This window comes from Schistocerca cancellata, chromosome 2 (genome assembly GCF_023864275.1).
Source record: "Schistocerca cancellata isolate TAMUIC-IGC-003103 chromosome 2, iqSchCanc2.1, whole genome shotgun sequence".
Classification (NCBI taxonomy): domain Eukaryota; kingdom Metazoa; phylum Arthropoda; class Insecta; order Orthoptera; family Acrididae; genus Schistocerca; species Schistocerca cancellata.
In genome coordinates, this window is record NC_064627.1 from 742,681,418 (window position 1) to 742,702,535 (window position 21,118).

Below are 21,118 nucleotides of genomic sequence, written 5' to 3' on the forward strand. Positions count from 1 at the left end.
CCAATTTTCAGTTTTCCCCGTCGCGTGCCTACATTTCATTCACGCCATGACTGCTCACTGCCCTCTTCGACCGTGCGAGTGGATCAACAGCCCATTCTAAAGAATACCATACGAGACGGACTCTCAATAGTGTGGTGCAAACACCTATCACCGGACGACCTCTTCAAACTTCCATAACTGTTTCATCACTGTCTTAGTACAGTTTTACTGGAAAATGTTCCAACAGCAGTTTTCCTTATCAATTTTTCTCAATTAATGAAGTTCGCTAGCTGGCTCATTTCCTCCCTATTTATGCTCGACTATAGTCAGTTAAGAAAATTTTTTCACTTCATTTTTGTCTGCAGATGATCCACATGGACTATGGTTTCATCCATCTTGCGCAGATATTGGATGTGCTAACTGTAGCCCTCTTTTAATATGGACTGAATTTCAGTACTAAGTTCAATAAGTCAACTTTTTAGACCTTTAGCCTATTATAACACAGCTTTTGTGAGTGACGTCTTTACTGCTCTGTGTCCGTTGATTCTGTTTCTATTTCATTTTCAGTCATTTACTCTCGTTCCGAAGTATTTTTTGAGCACGAGTTTTGACACTTTCGACGTTCGTCTTCTGGTGCATAAATTCCCAGTTTAGTCATGCGATGAACAGGCTTTTAAGAGGTTACACAATTACTTGGTTTACGAATTGAACGTTGGAACATCGTGCATTCTCTCTAACCTTATGAAGTGAAATGTTTTAAGCAAAAACCTGGTTCTGTTCTCCCTGTTGCACAATATGTGTTAACAGCATTTTATGAAACCGTTTTGTATTCAATACAGAGCATCGCTTGAAGATGTACCTTTGTGTGAAACCGGTTGTGTTGCCTAATAAAGGAACCCGAGTACAGCTAACGCGGCCTTTAAGAAATTTCATTCATTTTCAGATTTATTTACAGGATTTTTAATGCTTTTCTTTGCAGTAACATCATACACTTTAGGTTAGGTTTGGCCGTGGCCTCTTTGACTGTTGTTGTTGTTGTTGTGGTCTTCAGTCCAGACACTGGTTTGCTGTAGCCCTCCATGCTACTCTATCTTGTGCAAGTTTCTTTATCTCCCACTACCTACTGCAACCTATATCCTTCTGAATCTCTTTAGTGTATTCATCTTTTGGTCTCCCTCTACGATTTTTACCCTCCACGCTGCCCTCCACCACTAAATTAGTGATCCCTTGATGCCTCAGAACATGTCCTACAAACCGATCCCTTCTTCTAGTCAAGTTGTGCCACAAATTTCTCTTCTTCCCAATTCTATTCAATACCTCCTTAGTAGTTATGTTATCTACCCGTTTAATCTTCTGCAATATTCTGCAGCACTAGATTTCGAAAGCTCCTATTCTCTTCTTGTCTAAAACATTTATCGTCCGCCGGCCGGAGTGGCCGAGCGGTTCTTAGCGCTACAGTCTGGAACCGTGCGACCGCTACGGTCGCAGCTTCGAATCCTGCCTCGGGCATGGGTGTGTGTGATGTCCTTAGGTTAGTTAGGTTTAAGTAGTTCTAAGTTCTAGGGGAGTGAAGACTTCAGAAGTTAAGTCCAATAGTGCTCAGAGCCATTTATCGTCCACGTTTCACTTCCATACGTGGCTACAATCCATACAAATACTTTCAGAAATGACTTCCTGACATACTATACTCGATGTTAACAAGTTTCTATTTTTCAGAAACGCTTTCCTTGCCATTGCCAATCTATATTTTATATCCTCTCTACTTCGACCATCATCAGTTATTTTTCTCCCCAAATAGCAAAACTCATCTACTACTTTAAGTGTCTCATTTCGTAATCTAATTCCCTCAGCATCACACGATTTAATTCAACTGCATTCCACTATCCTCTTTTTGCTTTTGTTGATGTTCATCTTATATCCTCCTTTCAAAACACTGTCCATTCCGTTCAACTGCTCTTCCGTTAAAAATACAAATTGCTGTAATCAGACAGATTTGTTGTATCACGCTTTCCTCCACGCGTTTCAATCGCACAAGGATTAGCCAAAGTTTTAATTATCATCTGGAAAAAATGAAGTGACGTAATTAATTTTGTTTGTCTGTTTGTGTGTCTGTCTGTATGTAAGTGCATGTCTGGAATCCTGGTTCACACTGAAATCCCCGAGCCACAGGGAGAAAACAAAATGGGGACAGCCCACTCGTAAGAAAGGAGAATTGTTACATCATATGGTTTTGGCTCCTGTAGCGGCGTGCTAGGCACTGTCGCGCCGACATTTCAGTGTGTACCAGGACTGTAGACCAGTATGTTAAACAAAGGAAAAAAAATTACGTAACTATTTTCTGGAGGTGATAACACTTTCACTAATTGTTAAACCCTCGTACCTCCAGCATCAGGTGGATGATTGATTGATGAGACATGATGCGTTGTTGATAGGCATAAATCCACATTGACGGAGCTATAATCCTCCGAAATGGGAAGTGGTGGGTGGTGGAGGTAGTGGTAGTGGCAGTTCTAGTAGTAGTAGTAGTAGTAGTAGTAGTAGTAGTAGTAGTTATCTTGCACAGGTTACTTCATCTTCGAAAAACTACCGCAACCCATAAGGAGCAGGTCAAACGAAAACAGAACACCCCCCATAACGAGACCAACGAATGGTTCCACTCAAAATTAATCACCATTCGCGTTAATACATTTATCTCACTGGGAGGCGGGACAATTTCTACACTACTGGCTATTAAAATTGCTACACCAAGAAGAAATGCCGATGATAGACGGGTATTCATTGGACAAATATATTATACTGGAATTGACATGTGATTACATTTTCACGCAATTTGGGTGCACAGATCCCGAGAAATCAGTAATCGAGGACAACCACCTCTGGCCGTAATAACGGCCTTGATACGCCTGGGCATTGAGTCAAACAGAGCTTGGATGGCGTGTACAGGTACAGCTGCCCATGCAGCTTCAACACGATACCACAGTGCATCAAGAGTAGTGACTGGCGTATTGTGACGAGCCAGTTGCTCGGCCACCATTGACTAGACGTTTTCAATTGGTGAGAGATTTGCAGAATGTGCAGGCCAGGGCATTAGTCGAACATTTTCTGTATCCAGAAAGGCCCGTACAGGCGGTCGTGCATTACATGCTGTAATGTAGGGTTTCGCAGGGATCGAATGAAGGGTAGAGCCACGGGTCGTAACATATCTGAACAGTAACGTCCACTGTTCAAATTGCCGTCAATGCGAACAAGAGGTGACCGAGACGTGTAACAAATGGCACCCCTTACCATTACGCCGGGTGATACGCCAGTATCGCGATGACGAATACACGCTTCCTATGTGCATTCACCGCGATGTCGCCAAACACGGATACGACCATCATGATGCTGTAAACAGAACCTGGATTCATCCGAAAAAATGACGTTTTGCCATTCGTGCACCCAGGTTCGTCGTTGAGTACACCATCGCAGGCGCTCCTGTCTGTGAAGCAACGTCAAGGGTAACAGCAGCCATGGTCTCCGAGCTGATAGTCCATGCTGCTTCAAACGTCGTCGAACTGTTCGTGCAGATGGTTGTTGTCTTGCAAACGTCCCCATCTGTTGACTGAGGATCGAGACGTGGCTGCACGATCCGTTACAGCCATGCGGATACGATGCCTGTCATCTCGACTGCTAGTGATACGAGGCCGTTGGGATCCAGCACGGCGTTCCGTATTACCCTCCTGACCCTACAGATTCCATATTCTGCTAACAGTCATTGGATCTCGACCAATGCGAGCAGCAATGTAGCGATACGATAAACCGCAATCGAGACAGGTTACAATCCGTCCTTTATCAAAGTCCGTGATGGTACACATTTCTCCTCGTTACACGAGGCATCACAACAACGTTTCACCAGGCAACGCCGGTGAACTGCTGTTTGTGTATGAGAAATCGGTTGGAAACTTTCCTCATGTCAGCACCTTATAGGTGTCGCCACCGGCGCCAACCTTGTGTGAATGCTCTGAAAAGCTAATCATTTGCATATCACAGCATCTTCTTCCTGTCGGTTAAATTTCGCGTCTGTAGCACGTCATCTTCGTGGTGTAGCAATTTTAATGGCTAATAGTGTACTTTCAGTGGCATTTCCTAATTTAATGTCTTCAGAAACGTCTAATTTAAAAATTCGTCTACATTCCATTACCCTTGCTTTACTTTTGCTGATTTCATCTTAAAAGTCTTTTCGAAACTCTCCGTTTCATTCAGCTGTTCTTAATATAACATATCACACGTGACTGTTTACATCAATACTTTCACTATTTGTGACCAGACTGTACAAATACAACGTATTTCACAGTGACGCTGACATTTTTCGTTCCCAGCAAGTGTGTTTCGCTCTGTATTAAAGCGTTACAGGCTACCAACTCAGGAATTTCCAGTTCGATTCCCGGTGATATCTTCATAAATCCTACTCTTCGTTCAAGGACAAGAGGATTTTCTTTGGCGGAAGAATGTGGAACATATACCTCTAAGTTTCGCGCGTCCATATGACAAACTTCTCCTATCAGGAAGCAGTGACAATCGCATGCAAGCCGTCGGAGTAACTTCAAAACAAATGTCTTGCGCCAAGGCTGAGATCCGACGATATTTTTTACAGCACAAGTATTAAACGTAATCAATGAATCAGTGTGCCGTTATTCGTAATTTTTTCATAGTGGCCATAATGGCTACTTTCGTCAAAATCGAAAATATGAAATAAATAGAAAATGTAATAATGAAGTCCGTCTACTGTCTTTTCAGTGGCGTTTTTACTACGCCAACGCACTTTTAGATGTCACAGTTTCATCATCAGAGCTTCATCTGTTACGTAAAGTATTTAATTACGATGTTCTAGCGCCGCGACATTACAATGAAGGCCCGGGTTCCCGGGTTAGATTCCCGGCGGGGTCAGGGATTTTCTCTGCCTCGTGATGACTGAGTGTTGTGTGATGTCCTTAGGTTAGTTAGGTTTAAGTAGTTCTAAGTTCTAGGGGACTGATGACCATGGATGTTAAGTCCCATAGTGCTCAGAGCCATTTGAACCATTTTTTTTTTTTGCAATGAAGGTCCTTATATAATAACGGAAGCCCCGTTGATTAAGACCATACTTTGAAACGTACACTGCCGCAGTAAAAGCTCTACCGAAAGGACAGACAAATTTTATTAAGATTTCTTATTTAGTCTTCCATATGCTGCATTGCCGACGTTGTGCGATGATATTGTGTAATGTCGTCACTGGTCGAAAGGAAAATAATATTTTAATTTCTGCAACGGCTAACAATAAACGCTTTAAAGGAGGTTAGAGCTTGTCCTCGTGTCGACAGTGAGGTCACTGCCGACGGAGCAGAAGTTCGGAGTGGGGCGGAATGGGGAAGGAAGGTGGATTATCCGAAATGATTTAGGGAAAACGCAGAAAGTATAAATTTAGGTGTTTGGACGAGAATTTTAACCGCTTTACTCCAAAAACGAAGTGCAGTGCCTAACCATTGCACTACCTCGACCGGTCTAAGAGCGTGTTTCGTTAACATATTGGGAAAAGTTTACTTTCGTCCGGTAAAAATCCGCTTGTTTGTTGAGTGATTTGGTATGAGGAACTCTTGTCCTCCAGTGGCTAGTTGCAGAGTAATTAGTTCGGTTGTTCGTGCCAATTTGTATTTACCGTCAATGCCAGCACTGCAGTGATAATTCGTGTCGCAATAACTAAGGAAATTTGTTGTTTACCTTACTGTCAATGACCTCTTGATTTCTGGGCTTTAATTCTTGACAACGCGGTTACGACGCTACCAGGTGTACAACTGACGTAACTTATACAACAAACAGTAGGCAATATCTACCTGTATGCAAATCATCTTACGGTGTGTGGCGGAATGTACTTCTGCCGTCACTTATTTTTCTCCCCTTTCCTGTTCCATTCGCGAATGGCGCGTCAGTATATAACTTTTCAGTAAGACCCCTCTGAGTTTTTTACAATGTGTCTCCACACCAGCAACAGTGAGTTAAGCTTGGACCCTGCGTGTGATGCTAGGTACCTTCGCCAAGTCAGATAAAAGTCAAAAAGAACTGAGGTTCTCAGAACGAAAGCGGCAGGCGTGGTCCGTGCTGACGTGAGCCACAATCAGCAGCCGGTTGCAGCCACTGCGCTCAGCAGGTGTCAGCAGAGACTGCAAGCATGCCGAGTCTCCTACCCTTGAGAACCGACATCGACGTAAGTAGTGGTAGTGCTGTCGACAACAGCGACGGGGCGGATTAGCGCATTAAATGTGATACAGTCTCGTTTCAGCACATATTAACGGAGGACGGCACTGTAAATGTTCGCCTACGTCATCAAGAAAGTATTTAAGATAGTGTTGTTACACTTTTCTTCAGAAGACAAAGCGTGTAAACAACAGTCGAGGTGGAACCTTTACAGCGTCTTTCACAACAAATGTAGGGTTTTGGTACTCCAAATGAAGAAAATGATGAATTTACTAAGTCACATGCAATTTAACACCATTGCACATCGATGTACTGATAGCTTTCTTTTTCTTTTTTTACATAGAACAAGGTTGACGTTTTCAATCCAGCAGAACGAATTCTTAAGTGATGTTTTTCTGGAGAGAAGTAGTAGTTTGAATGTAGAATTTTTTTAGTTTCATACGTATTCCTGTACGAAATGGCGGCTATGGCAGATGCTTTATTTGTATATGAAATGTGCAAGACAGAATAGCAATACTCATAATTTAAAAGCTGCACTAATCATACACTGACTCCGTGTGCGAGCCAGACACGCCGTCTGTGTATGAGAGACACAGTAATTTTCGATGTGACATTCGATTTTATGCGTATACAGGGTGCATCGTAATTAATAATTGCTGTTTTAGGTAGGTCATGGGTGAAATTAAGGTCAATCACATGGGGATTTAATAGAAAAGCTTACTTTCCAATAACATTCATGCTAACTAGGACAATATTTCACACCGAAAGCAGTAGCGGCTAGTAACCAGACACTGGCAATTAACTCTTTTACAGCTCCACGTTTACTGGAACGGTTTTGCTTCTACTGTCGTACCCTTTCAACCGTGTCAGTTTTCACTGTTGTAACACACTTACCTAAGAATGAAACCTTAATTTTTCAGAACTGTCTGGTTTCAAAAGATAACGTGTGTTAGTTTATAGAAATAGGACCGCTCCTGAAATTACGTAAAAGAATAGCACGCCAAAGCGTGGGAATTATATTATTTCCACGTTGGACATTCGATAATTAGAAAGACAAACTGATGAAGAAAAAAAACTGTATTTTTACAAAATGAGGCTTTCAATGCTTCTCAGCATAACCACCACCAATTCTAATACACGTGTCCTGACTATGAACTAGTTTTTCTTATAACTGATGCAAAGAAGTCTCTCGAAATGGTAGAGAGCAGCAATCGGTCGTCGATTTCGTTCTAGCTTTGTTGATTTGTTAGTTTACCTTACTATGGAAAAATGAGTACATGGATTGCATATGTGAGAGCATAATGTGAGAGCATCTTTTGGAACCATATATATATGTATATATGGCGTATTTTGCTACATACTGTAGATAAAAAGAATCTATTTTAAGCTTCTGAAGTTTATAAAATTGAGACCGCTACGGTCGCAGATTCAAATCCTGCCTCGGGCATGGGTGTGTGTGATGTCCTTAGGTTAGTTAGGTTTAAGTAATTCTAAGTTCTAGGGGACTGATGACCTCAGATGTTAAGTCCCATAGTGTTATAAAATTGATTTCCCAGAGAATGGGGCCTGTTACGCTGACCAAACGGGAACGAGGTTGGAAATTGGGTTTGGAGAACACATTGGGTTGGAAAGGAAAGTTGCCACGGAGAGACAGAGCACAACTGTTCATTTACTGACACCAAAGCGTAAGTTGCCGACTTTGACGTCTGATGTGTTGTTGCTACTAAAATGTGAGACGGGAAGGTTCCACGACCTCCTGGAAAGGCTAGAGATCTTTTGTCATCACAAAAATGTTGGCTGTAGCTTGATTAATGAACAGGTCAATATGAAAAAACCCACTTTTGGGAATTATTTAAAATCTGCTTGCTTTAAAGCAGTGAAGAATACGACCCAGGGGGTACGAAACAGGGCCCGACTTTTGCCAATATGTAGCAGCCACCGACGTAATATTGTACGAGTGCGATGGTTAAAATATTAAACCCACGTAACGTTTTCCATGTTATATTGGTTTCGATGTACATACATTGTTAATAACAGCAATTCAGTATGTTCTTCTTATTGTACTTGTATTTAAAAATCTGAAGTGGCACAGAGATCAATACTCTCTACATCCGCTACTGGTTGAAAGATCACATCAACAATCTATCTTGGTGATATTTCGCGCCATCTACGAACTATTCACTAAGCAAGAGGAGCCACATACCTCGTCACGACAACTACAAAAAGTACAAAAGAAAAAAACGTTCCGATAAAATCACTTCCAACAGTGACAGCATACATGATGTGCCTTCTAGTGGTTTGCAAAATGTTATTAAAAAAAATTTATGAAACTGACGTTACGTATGGTTTTAAAGATTAACAAAAAAGTTGGCTCGCAACTAGTGAATCTAGCATTTTCTAAAAATCTTCTAATGTTAACTGTTAAATGTAGCAGTAAGTCAGTACAGCAAAGTCTATAATTGTACTGGTATTTTATTTTATTCTTAGGCAAATTTTAAGTTTTATTAGACACCAATGTTGCTTTACTATGAAGGTTACGTCTTACATAGTTTATATACTGGGCGTCACAGTCAATCCATGTGTTCTCTGCAAAGCCAACACCGTTACATAGTACTCTTTAGTGAACTGTGGCACGAGCCCTAAGAATAGATGTAGACGTACTAAGGCATGTATAACAATGCTGAAATACTGGTATGTAATTCAATGTACAAGCGATATAGGCTCTGTCATGAGTTGTATTTTCTAAACTATACTCTGACTATGTGCTTCTTGTACTTTTAGCACTGACAATAGCTAGTTACTAGCCGAAATCTGGATCTGGTTTAGTATAGCTAGGACGCAAATGACGACTCATTGCTGCTCTCTGTCATTTTGAAGGAGATATCACAGTCGTTGACCGTATTCCACTTTCATAATGGAGGGTAATTTGGCAAAGATGTCAGTCTTGTTTGAGCCACTTTCTCACAAATTCTTTGACGTCCTCTTTGCTGCTGAATTTTTTTCCACTTAATGCCTCCTTGAGTGGTCCAAACAAACGAAAATCCGAGACTCAGATCTGGACTGAGAGAGGATGAGGTAGTGTCTGCCAATCCATTTCTTCATTGGTTTCTTGGGTCAGCGGAGCTGTGTGAGGATGAACATTGTCGATTTCCAACATCACGCTTCTTTCTATTCGCGACATATTTATCTAATTACTGGGTTTATTTGTTCATCAGCACGTCTGAGAAGGGAACCTCCCCATCGCACCCCCCTCAGATTTAGTTATAAGTTGGCACAGTGAATAGGCCTTGAAACGCTGAACATAGATCAATCGAGAAAACAGGAAGAAGTTGTGTGGAACTATGAAAAAATAAGCAAAATATACAAACTGAGTAGTCCATGCGGAAGACAGGTAACATCAAGGACAACGTGAGCTGAGGAGCGCCGTGGTCCCGTGGTTAGCGTGGGCAGCTGCGGAATGGGAGGTCGTTGGATCAAGTCTAACCTCGAGTGAAAATTTTATTTTCGCAAAGTTATGATCTGTCCGTTCATTCATTGATGTCTCTGTTCACTGTAATAAGTATAGTGTCTGTGTTTTGCGACCGCACCGCAAAGCCGGTGCGATTAGTGAACGAAAGGACGTGCCTCTCCAATGGGAACCGTAAACATTTGATAGCAAGGTCATAGGTCAACCGATTCTTCCACAGGAAAACACGTCTGATATATTCTATACGACACTGGTGACGGCATGTGCGTCACATGACAGGAATATGTCGTCGACCCACCTAACTTGTACACTTGGCGAATGGGTAAAAAGATTCTTCTACCTTGCCCGATTTGGGTTTTCTTGTGGATGCGATAATCACTCCCAAAAAAGTGATGAAAACATAAGAATTTGTCACATAGGCTGCAACAAATGAATGCAACAGTTTTACAGTCGCACAATTTTCCCTGTGTTCTGTCAAAACATATTTTTTTAACATTTTTAAATTTTTCCATGTGTAGACCGTCAAATCCTGCATATGTCCAAGCAAATCTGAACATGTTCTGGAATTTTGGAGAACGAAGTTGATTATATAAAAAATTAAACTTAACACTCGAGGGAAGACTTGAACCAAGGACCTCTCGTTCAACAGCTCCTCACGCTAACCATGGGACCACGGCGCTCCTGAGCTCAAGCGTTCCTGGATGTTACTAATCTTGCATCTGGACTACTCAGTTTGTATATTTTGCTTTTTTTTTCATAGTTTCACACAACTTCTTCCTGTTTTCTCGATTGATCTGTGTTCAGTTTCTCAAGGCCTATCCACTGAGCCAACTTATAACTAAATCTGAGGGGGGTGCGATGGGGAGGTTCCCTTGTGAGTAGTAGGAACTGTTTATTTTACGCTGATCTTCCAAATAATCACAAAAGACGGCCAACATGACTTTTCCGGCTGGTGCTTGCGTTCTGAATTTCTTTCGGACAGGTGAGCAGGTGTGCTTCTATTCCATGCTTTGTCTTTTGGACTGATTCGAAATGATGCACCCAAGTTTCATGACAAGTTAAAATCTTGTTTAGGAAAAGGTCACCTTCGCTATCATAGCGTTCTCTCAAATCTGTGCAAAGTCTGAGTCTTGTTTCCTTCTGTTGTCGTGTTAACTCTTTCGCGACCCTCCACGTAATTGTTTTTCTTTACTTGAGCTTGTTACTGATAACGTTATGAACTGTGACAACACTTACCGCAACTGTGTTTGCTATATGTTCAAATTTAGCACGTCGGTGTTCACGAACATTGTCAATGCGTGTTTCAAGCGAAGGAGCTGACATTTCAATTGGTCGGCCAGGAAATTGCTCGTGAGGCATTGGCGTTCTGTTCAGCCCACTTGCCATCGTTAAATGCCATAATGAGGCTATAAACAAAACAATTGTTATCCGTCAACTGTTCTCACGTCATCCCAGTAATGGCGACCTAATACCATGAAACTACAAAACTACTCCTACAAATTGTTTCATTTCTATATCAGTCTCTCCAAGTATTGAATGTCCCTCCTATTTGTTCTTGAAAGTTCCGCGGAGCCAAGTGAACCAAAGCTACTTGACAGTGAAATGAGTCACTAAATGTATTGATACTGAAAAGGAAAACACCTCCGAATTTTCTGCAAAATCATATTTATTTGGTCACTAACAAGCTTTCGGTTTCCCTGGTCGTCTTAAGTTGACAACTGTATGTCGCACACAGGGATAAACGTTATGTGCGACTTACGCAGATGTTATTTGTTCAGAAGATACAAAAATGAAAGCATTTAGATAGAGAAACGTTACTTTCTTGTCACGTAGATAGAATTACCTTCGAGAAAAAAGGGAGATACATTTAACAATTGATGAGAAACAAGATGAATTTACTGTTTTAATCTAGCGTTTGTAACGAAAACTTAATTTAAAGAAGGGGAAAATTGAAATTGCTTCTGACCATTTAATACTGGGCTGGAATTCTGTTAGTTCCAATATCACCAGTAGAGTCATCTTTCTGTTTTTCTTAACGAGATGTAAAACTTCTCATTCTACATCATATGAATGACATTCTGCTGAAAGATGATCAGTAAAGATTGACTCTTTCTTCCTTAGTCTCCAGCTTGTCTCTTGTTCACACAGTCTAATTGACACAGCTCTGCCTGACTGACCACTACACACTTCTTCGCACTGGTTGCAAGTGGTTTTATATACACTACTCTGTGCCAAGGATTGGAATTTGTATTTACTATTGAATAAAAATAGTGATATGCTACTGGTATTATAAAATGCAGGTTTGTAGTTGCGAAACTTTAACTTTTGTAAAGTTGTCCGAAATGTTGCCAGTATATGGGATTTTGCCTCCGCCTTTGTAACTACTGTGTGATTGCCGTTGGCTAGCGTACAGAAGTGGTGAAATTTTATGTATTTCATTTTTTCGTAGTATACTATCAATGAAGGCAGAGCTTTAGCCATTGCTGGAAACGATATGTTTGGTAGTCTGTAGTTTTGTTTGAAAGGGTGATTCAGATAATGGAACATATATGAGGCGATGCGCCTTCAAACGGGAAGCTGCAGGTTTGTGGCTGTGTGGATGCTTGGAGCTTGCAGGTGTTACCGTATCAGCAGCTATATTTTTTTTCTGTAAATAATGTATATTGTCCGAAGAATGCTGATAAAAAGACGACTGCGAAAATAAAGAGCTTTTTATTTCCTTTATTGATCTGAGTGAATTATAACGGAAGGTTCTGAACTACAGCCTAGAAAACAGCATAGAAAAAATGGAGTCTCTCAGGAGGTAGGCTGCCAGCAGAGATTTGAAAACCCGAGACATATCGCTCGTTTCTCATTTATATCAAATGGTTGCTAACAATGCGACGTGGAGAATACTGCTGACCTTTCCGTACAACGTCAAATGTTATTCAAACGCACATCATTTGCTCTTGTTCACAAAGTGAATGCAACAATTTTTTTTTTTTAAATGAGTCCCCGTTATATCAAATTTAATGAAAGGGTACATATACTGAGACGAGAAATTATTAGATGGTTGACCTGCATCGCAGATCTAATAGCCCTTTCCTGGGCTGACAACATTCTTTGTGAAAGCAACAGTTAGAAAGCTACGCATAGCGCGGAAATAAGTATTTTCGTCACAACAGAGCGAAATATATTTTAGGCTCGTAATTCAGATACATTTTTCACGCACTATAAGGGACAAATAATTTTCCAAAATGTTCACCAGAGAGTTATAATTTCAAGGCTAATTTTGTGGTGGTTCGAGAGTCAAATGCCTACGGATTGAATAATGATGGAATGTTCCCCAGTAATCTGTCACAGTGCATAAGGAACTTGTCAGCAGTATGGGTGTAGCTCGTGTACGGTAGTTGCTGGACATTTATCAGCCCTTTGCCATGAAACACATGACATAAGGGGCGTCTTGTTTCTCAGTATGCATTGCGCTTTGCCGTCAGTCGGCCGAGCGCACGGCAGCAAAAGCTGACAGCTACCTCTCTTTAGCGGCTACTTGTTTCGCACGGGCAGCAGTTCAACGGTCGTCCTGTCCTCCGTCAAGCGTGCAACTGGTTTGTCACGACTGAAAGTTGAAGGGAAAGGTTTTTCCTCTAGCTGCGGCATTCTTCGTCGCAAGCAAAGACTGCGGTGTTGTACCGTATGGCACTAAGAGCGAAGCAATAAATACGTGGCTAAATGACGTTCACATGGCGGTAGAATTAAGAGTCCACATGGCTTACATACGATGCTTCCAAAATGTGGATCCGGAATGCTAATATTTCAAAGTAGAGTATATAGTCCGATAGTACAATGTAACGGAAGTAAAAGCACTGTGTGTATATATTGCAAGTGCAGACGGTCTTGACTAAATTAGAACCATCTCCTTGCGTCTACATGGATTTCAGGAGAGTTTAAGCCACATTAATGATTTATTTTGTCCAGATACAGTACACTTTGCTCTCAAATTATAGATATAGCTTCATTGCAGTTTTCGGTTTGAAACTTATTTAAAAATAATTTTCGTTTCGCCTGCTGTTGTAAAACTGAAATCAGTTTAATCATGGTCGTTTTAGTGTAGAAACCTGTACACAGCGTGCGCTATGAGTTGGCAGAAGGATCGATGTTAGAGCGACAAAATAATTTTTGTGGGGAGGGGTGAGAGGGTAGCGGTTTCCCCGTGTGAGGAAGAAGCCCTGTCATCGCATGATTGTCGTTAAACTGTTATCACTAAAAAATTTTTGTTATGCGTAAATGAGTTTTGCCATAATTGCCCACATTAACAAATTTATTTGTTGCACCAAACTACTAGCTGCTGTAATTATTGCTCTAGAGACAGCTGCAGGGTTCATTGAAACATGAATAGCTGGGCAGTTCAACGAATACTGGAAAATGACGTTTTATTCACGGTGGAAAGAAAACCGCAATAGACTAAAGTTTTTAAAATGTCCCTTTACAGATAGAATTACAAGGTTTAGCACAGTAATAACCGGCTTTAGGTGACAATGGGTTATTCACTTGTAACACTGAAATGCACATCTGCTTGCTACGGTCTGAAGACGATCAGTGTCGGCTGAAACCAATTATTTGCGGAAAAAATCTGGTGATTGTGCCTTTAAATAACTATTTCTAATATATATATATATATATATATATATATATATATATATATATATATATATAACACAACTGATTGCAGTCATTTTTCCTTGTTGTGATCCTATAAGATTAATGAAGATGTCAAAGCAATTATGTGATAAATGCTTGCAAAGAAGTGAAATGAAATTTAATTTGGTAAGGCGACCATCAGTTATTATTATTACTATTATTTAAGAGTTAAGCATGATTGAACTCAAAGCTGTGTAAAAGTGGTCACATACGTTTGTAATACAAGTATTTTGAAACACTGCTTTTTATTTACTAACTTGTTGTTTGTACGCTGCAATTGGCAATATGTCGTAATGTGAAGGTCAGGTTATTTCTAGAAATGAAGTGAGCATGTGTGTATTTACACTTCCTTTGTGCTACACCTCTATACTTGAACAAGATACTGAGTCTTTACGTCTTTACAGTAGTGTAAACTATCAGTTCAGTCATAGTTGCAAAATACTAACACGATCAATGGAAAAACTAGTGGAAGCTGGGGAAAATCAACCTGGATTCCGGGAGAAATGGAGGAACTTGCGAGGTAGTACTGGCCTACGACTTCTCTCAGAAGATAGGTTAGGGAAAGGCCAACCTACGTTTACAGCATTTGTAGTGTTAGACAAAGCTTTTGGCAATGTTGAGTGGAATCCTCTTTGAAATTCTGAAGTCAGCAGGGACAAAATACAGAAAACCAAAGGCTCATTGCAACTTTTAGAGAGACCAAACGGCAGTTATGAGTTGAGGGGCGTTAAAAGAAAGCAGTGGTTGAAAAGGGAGTGAGACAGGGCTGTAACTTATTCCCTACGTTATTCAATATGTACACTGAACAAGCAGTAAAGGAATCCGAAGAAAAATTTTGAGTGGGGATTAAAGTTCAGGGAGAAGAAATAAAAACTTTGAAGTTTGCTGTCTGCTCCGCCAGACAGCAAAGGCCAAGGAAGAACAGTTGAACGAAATGGTGAGTGTCTCGAAAGGAGAAAATAAGACGAATATCAATAAAAAAAACAAGGATAATAGAATGTACTCGAATTAAATCACGTTATTCTCAAGCAATCTGCTGAAGAAACGATATACTTAAAGTAGTAAATATGTTTTATTTGGGTAGCAGAATAAGTGATGATGGCTGAAGCAGACTGGATATTAAATGTAGGTTGGCAATGGCAAGAAAAGCGTTTCTGAAGAAAAGAAATTAGTTAACATCGGATATCGATTTAAGAGGTAGGAAGGCTTATCTGAAAATATTTGTGTAGCCATATATGGAAGTGGAATATGGATGATTATCGGTTTAGGCAAAAAGAAAAAGAGTAAAAGATTAAAAGACGAATGTAGTAAGTGGGTTCAGAAGGGTGTAAGTTGCAGTAGTTATTTGGAGATGAAGAGGCTTGTACTGGATAATGTAGCATGGAGAATTGCACCAAGGAGGACTGGTCCTCGTACTGAAGTCGTACTCCTCAACTTTCAGAATTAAATTCTCACTGATGACTCAAAAATTTATAGAAATACGTTTGTCTAAGGAACAAAAGCAGTGAAAATATCCGCCACTGATTAGAAATTTTAATGGTACTGACGATACACGATTCACTGGTGAGCTCGTCCTCAAGTGCACGAAGTGTTGCATGTGGCTTTCGCTAGCACTGTTACATAAGAGCCTAGGTACACAACGAGACAGATAGTCCAAAGTTTCTGTTTTTGTGTACTTGGTTATTTAAGAACAATTGACAAATAATTCGCCGTATTATTTGCATGCCTGTTTTGTCTAATAACAAGTAAGAACATTTTTGGGAAACAAAGTTTTTCGCTTATTTATCATTAATAGAATCCTGATTATTTCTCGAAAGATACACACTAATTAAGACTGAGGCAAAAGCGTTTGTGACGGTAGTTCTAAATTACGATTTTCATTTGAACTTATTACTACATTCCATTTTGGGCTGATGCAGCAACGCTGTCTCAATATTCCCAAAATGGAAAACAGTCTGTTGCAAGTGTTTTATTAACAATGACGCGTTTCGCACGGTTAGCGCATCTTCATATTACGTTGAGTAGCGGAGAGAACGTTAGTCTTATTTAAACGCCATTGATATGATGGCGTTGAAGCTAAGGCCGAAACCGTCAAACACAGGAAAGTTTTTCTCTTATCTGAATTACCAGTTTAAGAATACCCGTCTCATAAGCATGCATTGTTGGGTTGGAAGGAACAGCTTATGAGGCGGGTGTTTTTAAAATGTAAATTCAGATAATAGAAAAGTTTTTCTGTCTTGATGTTTTACAATTGCGGTCTTCCTTTACCGTATCATGTCAATGGCTTTTAAATATGGCAGGCCGGAAAGCCGAGCGGTTCTAGGCGCTACAGTCTTGAACCGCGCGACCGCTACGGTCGCAGGTTCGAATCCTGCCTCGGGCATGGATGTGTGTGATGTCCTTAGGTTAGCTAGGTTTAAGTAGTTCTAAGTTCTAGGGGACTGATGACTTTAGAAGTTAAGTCCCACAGTGCTCAGAGCCATTTGAACCATTTTAAATATGGCTAATGCGGTCTTGGCTGCTCAAAATAATCTGAAGATTCGCTAACCGTGCGAAAAGCGCTTTTACTAATAAAAAATCTTGCAACCGGAACTTTTCTGTTTTTGGAACTTTTTCTTTGATTTCAATTGTCTTGAACCCAAGTGCTTGACAGCAGACTTGTCTCAATTCATTATCGATTTCGTTCTGTTCAGCTGTCTTTAAATCTCATCATCAATTTGTAAAAAAGTTCATAGAATAATTGGTGCACTTTATTTTTCCATGGAATTTTTCACAAATTGACATTCAGACCTGTAGATAGTCTTCATACCTCGAAATCGATGGTAAATTGATACACGTCTGCAGTAAATTACGGGACTAAACAGAATTAAAAGTTAATATTCCCTAGATCGCTGTAACTATTTATTGCGACGTTGTCGCGACAGCTTTTCTTCATTACTTTTCTTCAGCTGCTCCTGCAGCAAGCACACATTACACAAGGTATATATCACGCTGGAGACTCTGGTTAAGTTCCCGCCCTATGTCGTTGTTAATACCCCAGCTTAGAAAGAGAGACAAAAACAAAAAGCCAAATTTCGTAAAAAGAAAAGTTTTGTATGTAGCACTGGGTTTCTCACGCCGAGCAGTTCTCGCACGAAACCCCTTCAGCGGTGGGACGCCGCCGGTGGGGCAGGCGGCGTGCATTGTTACAGGATCTGTCAGCGCGGCGGCCGACTGCGCGAGTTACGCCCACTTCGGTCGGGCGAGTCGCCGGTGCGACAAGGGCCGTGCGAGTGCGTGTATTGCAAAAGCTATCACTACAGTATTCTCAAATGGATTTGCGATAATAGAAGGAAAGAAAATAAGAAAGTGGTATTATTGTATTTGCTCTGCATCTACGGAAGAAACAAAAGACTGGACCTTAATTTTGGTGTTATGTTGCACGCAGAAGAAGATAACGGAGAATATTGTTGTTTTGTGCCGCTGATAATTTTAAAAACTTTTTTTTTCTGCATTGGCTGTAGTAGTAGATTACTAGGCGGCGAGACGCGACAACGGCGTCGTGTTCGCTGCCGGCAGGTATGTAGGTCGATGCGATGCCGTGTTCTCGCCTGTTGCAGCACGCTGGATTGTTTTCTTGCTATCCGGTAACAGTCCCTCATTTATAACATAACATACACTTCTATTAGCGGAAAAGGTAGTTGACTGTGCAGTACTCTGGTAATAGTAACACGTCAAAAACAGTAGCTCAATGAAATATCGCTAATGATGACATTTAACGGGAAAACCAGGAAGGTGTGTCTACGGAGATCCTGTGAAAGTTGTCAGGTGAGAGAAGGCAGTGTAGCAAATCGCACAGTTTCTCGCTGCGCGGCTCGCGCTCGTTCGCCTAGAGCCTAAGAAGCTCGCGGCAGCAGTACTTACGCCGCTATGCTCTTGGAGAGGGGCCAGCGCTCCATGGTCGCCTGGTACTTCATGTTCTCTATCTGCTTCTTGAGCGCGTCCTTGTCCATGGCGGCTAGCACACTGGCGTCCAGGGTGGCGGCTGTGTGGCCCGGGGCCCGACTCGCGCCTGCGCAGTATCCTCCGGCGTCCGCGCGCACGCGCGAACTGCTGTGACGTCACTCGCTCGAGGTGGTCGCCCTGGTGCAGACAAGAAACATCGCCGCATCAGCCTCAGGTCGCAGCCAGCCTCGCCGTGCGCAGAGGCGAGTGCGTACTTCGTCTCCCACGACAGCGTCCAGAAGCAGTATTATGACATGACTGCTAAACCGGTATCGATCCTCCTTCTGTCTCTTTTGGATCTCATTATTTTGAGTCACTGTTTTACTATCGTTCTATCGTTCCCACTTTACAGCCTGGCATAAAATGAAGAAGAAGGAAGATTACCAAACAGTATTTGTTAAAAGTAACAAAAGGTGACACTGTGATTTTGCTGAAGAAGTTGCTCTTAAAGAATTTTACTGCTGTTTTTAACAGGGTCTACTTTTCCACTTACTTTTCCCCCCCAAATGCTGTGTTAACTAATATGTATGAAAATGTACTAAATCCGACATAAACAATACTAATCTCTAGCTCCATAGCTTCTATAGACATGACAAGTCAAGAAAACATTTATACGTTGAAACAATTCATAACAGCGACGGCAACGTAACGTCAGAAATGAGCAACATAGCGAACTATCCTAAAAGAGGGGAAACACAAAAAATGAACCAAAAGGTAACTCAAACTATAAAAAAATCTTCATTAGAAAGATATCTACATATAAATAAACAAAATATTAAAATAAATAGCTCCATACAACATTCTGAAACGTTTATCACGAAACGAAAATTTTCCACAAATTTCGTTGAGGGCGGGCCAGTTATACACATAGTGTCTTACATATCGAGTAAATCTTCGTAAGCCCGCCCGGTTAGCCGTGCGGTCTAACGGACGGCTTTCCGGAGTGGAAAGGAGCGCCTGATCCCCGGCACGAATCCGGCCGGCGGACTTGGGTCGAGGTCCGGCGAGCCGGCCAGTCTGTGGATGGTTTTTAGGCGGTTTTCTATCTGCCTCTGCGAATGGGGGCTGGTTCCCCTTATTCCCCCTCAGCTACACTATGTCGGCGATTGCTGCGCAAACAAGTTCTCCACGTACGTGTACACCACCATTACTCTGCCACGCGAACATAGGGGTTACACTCGTCTGGTGTGAGACGTTCCCTGGGGAGGGGGGAGTCCACCTTGGGGCGAACCGCACAACAACCCTGAAAGAGAGTGGTTCGGTGTGGGGCGGCGGAGGGCTGAAGTGGACTGCGGTAGTCGTCATGGGGTTGTGGACCACTGCGGCTGCGGTGGGGACGGAGCCTCTCCGTCGTTTGTAGGTCCTCGGTTAATATACAATACAGTACAATACAAATCTTCGTAATGCATGTTTTGGAAATAAAACCTTTAGCCCCTATCAGTTGTTCAAATATATGAAACCTCGAGAACTCACTCTCAGAAGAACCAACAATGACTTGTCCAAAGCTCTCTTCTTCCTTATCACTGCTTGATGCAGTCAGGGGCCGTAGTGTGAGTGAACAGACTCTTTATTTCCAATGGTGCTACTAGGAATATTATACATTTCAGCTGTTTTTCAACCACTATTCTCCTTACTAACCGCTGCAAAGTCAGCAAGACGCAGAGTAATACCGTCATAATTTTGGTACCTTCGACCTCCTAGTTTGGCCCTAATGCGTCTTGACATTTTAATAAAATCTAAAACAAAATTAAAATTACTCTGTTTGAAAACAAGTATTTAAAACTTTTTAAAACATTACGAAAATCTAGGTTGGCAAAGTTGGCTCTTTTTCATACAAGTCCCTGATCAACACACTATTAAATCTCAAAGCAACGTAATATTTACATCTAAGCGTGATTCTAAAGGACAATTATACGCTCCATTAACCAAGGCATTTATCAAAACACTCAAGTGTGAAAGAATGACCAGGATGAGATACTTTTGTAGACAATCAAGAAATTATCTCCATGACGTAAGCAAAAATATAGATAATGACCCTCAAAACGGCCATTCTTAAATGTCTTCTGCATGAGAGGAAAGCAGTGACGCTTCTATTGCGTAGTACAGAAACTTGGCAGAGAGCCAAAACTAATTGTTTTAAAAACCGGCTTGTACCACGTGGTAAAGTTGTCACAGCTGTCAGTTCCTTCTGTATTCTTTTATTCTGCAATTCGTCCTAAGTGGTCTAGTGGGCAGTTCTCATTGACCATTCTTGATAACACACAGATCACTTACATGGGCTTATTCGCTGATGTTGTTACTTCGGAAGCACAAGGTAAAACGTAATGATTGAGGCACTGACTCAAATTCCATAGAACTCGAGCACACATTCATCCGTGCTGCCAATGAGATTTAGGATTTCCACTTTTTCCTTTTGATTTGAAACTTTTCCTTAGAGCACTCAAGATGAACGATTTCTTTGAAGAGGATCAGCCAATTTCATGTCCTACCCGTGCCCAGTCAGCGTCTATGCTCCAATGATAGGATCTGGAATCCTCACTTCCGACAACAGGACAACTCGATTGGTTAGCTATATAAAATGCAGCTAAAAATTTTAAAAACGTCACTTTCTTCTTTTCGTTCTATGGAGGCTCTCTACGGGAGCGATACGTAATGGACTGAAGAACTGAAGAGAGTCCTTCGATAAATTTAATGTTTAGCCTTATTGTGGCTATTGATCCGTCCGGAGATGCCTTCTGTAACCGCCCTAAAATAATTATGCAGCTGCTGGTCGGCTGTAGAAGATAACTGAAGACGACC

At 41.3% G+C, this 21,118-nt stretch overlaps 1 long non-coding RNA gene across 1 annotated transcript in view; it reads right to left on the reverse strand.

Annotated features, from left to right (window-relative positions):
• The window catches only part of LOC126162548 (uncharacterized), a 584,509-nt gene that overhangs the window by 402,983 nt on the left and 160,408 nt on the right, over positions 1-21,118 (reverse strand). Inside the window, exon 2 of the long non-coding RNA XR_007535088.1 lies at positions 18,239-18,457. This is a non-coding gene — a long non-coding RNA (uncharacterized LOC126162548). The remainder of the gene's footprint in view (positions 1-18,238; positions 18,458-21,118) is intronic.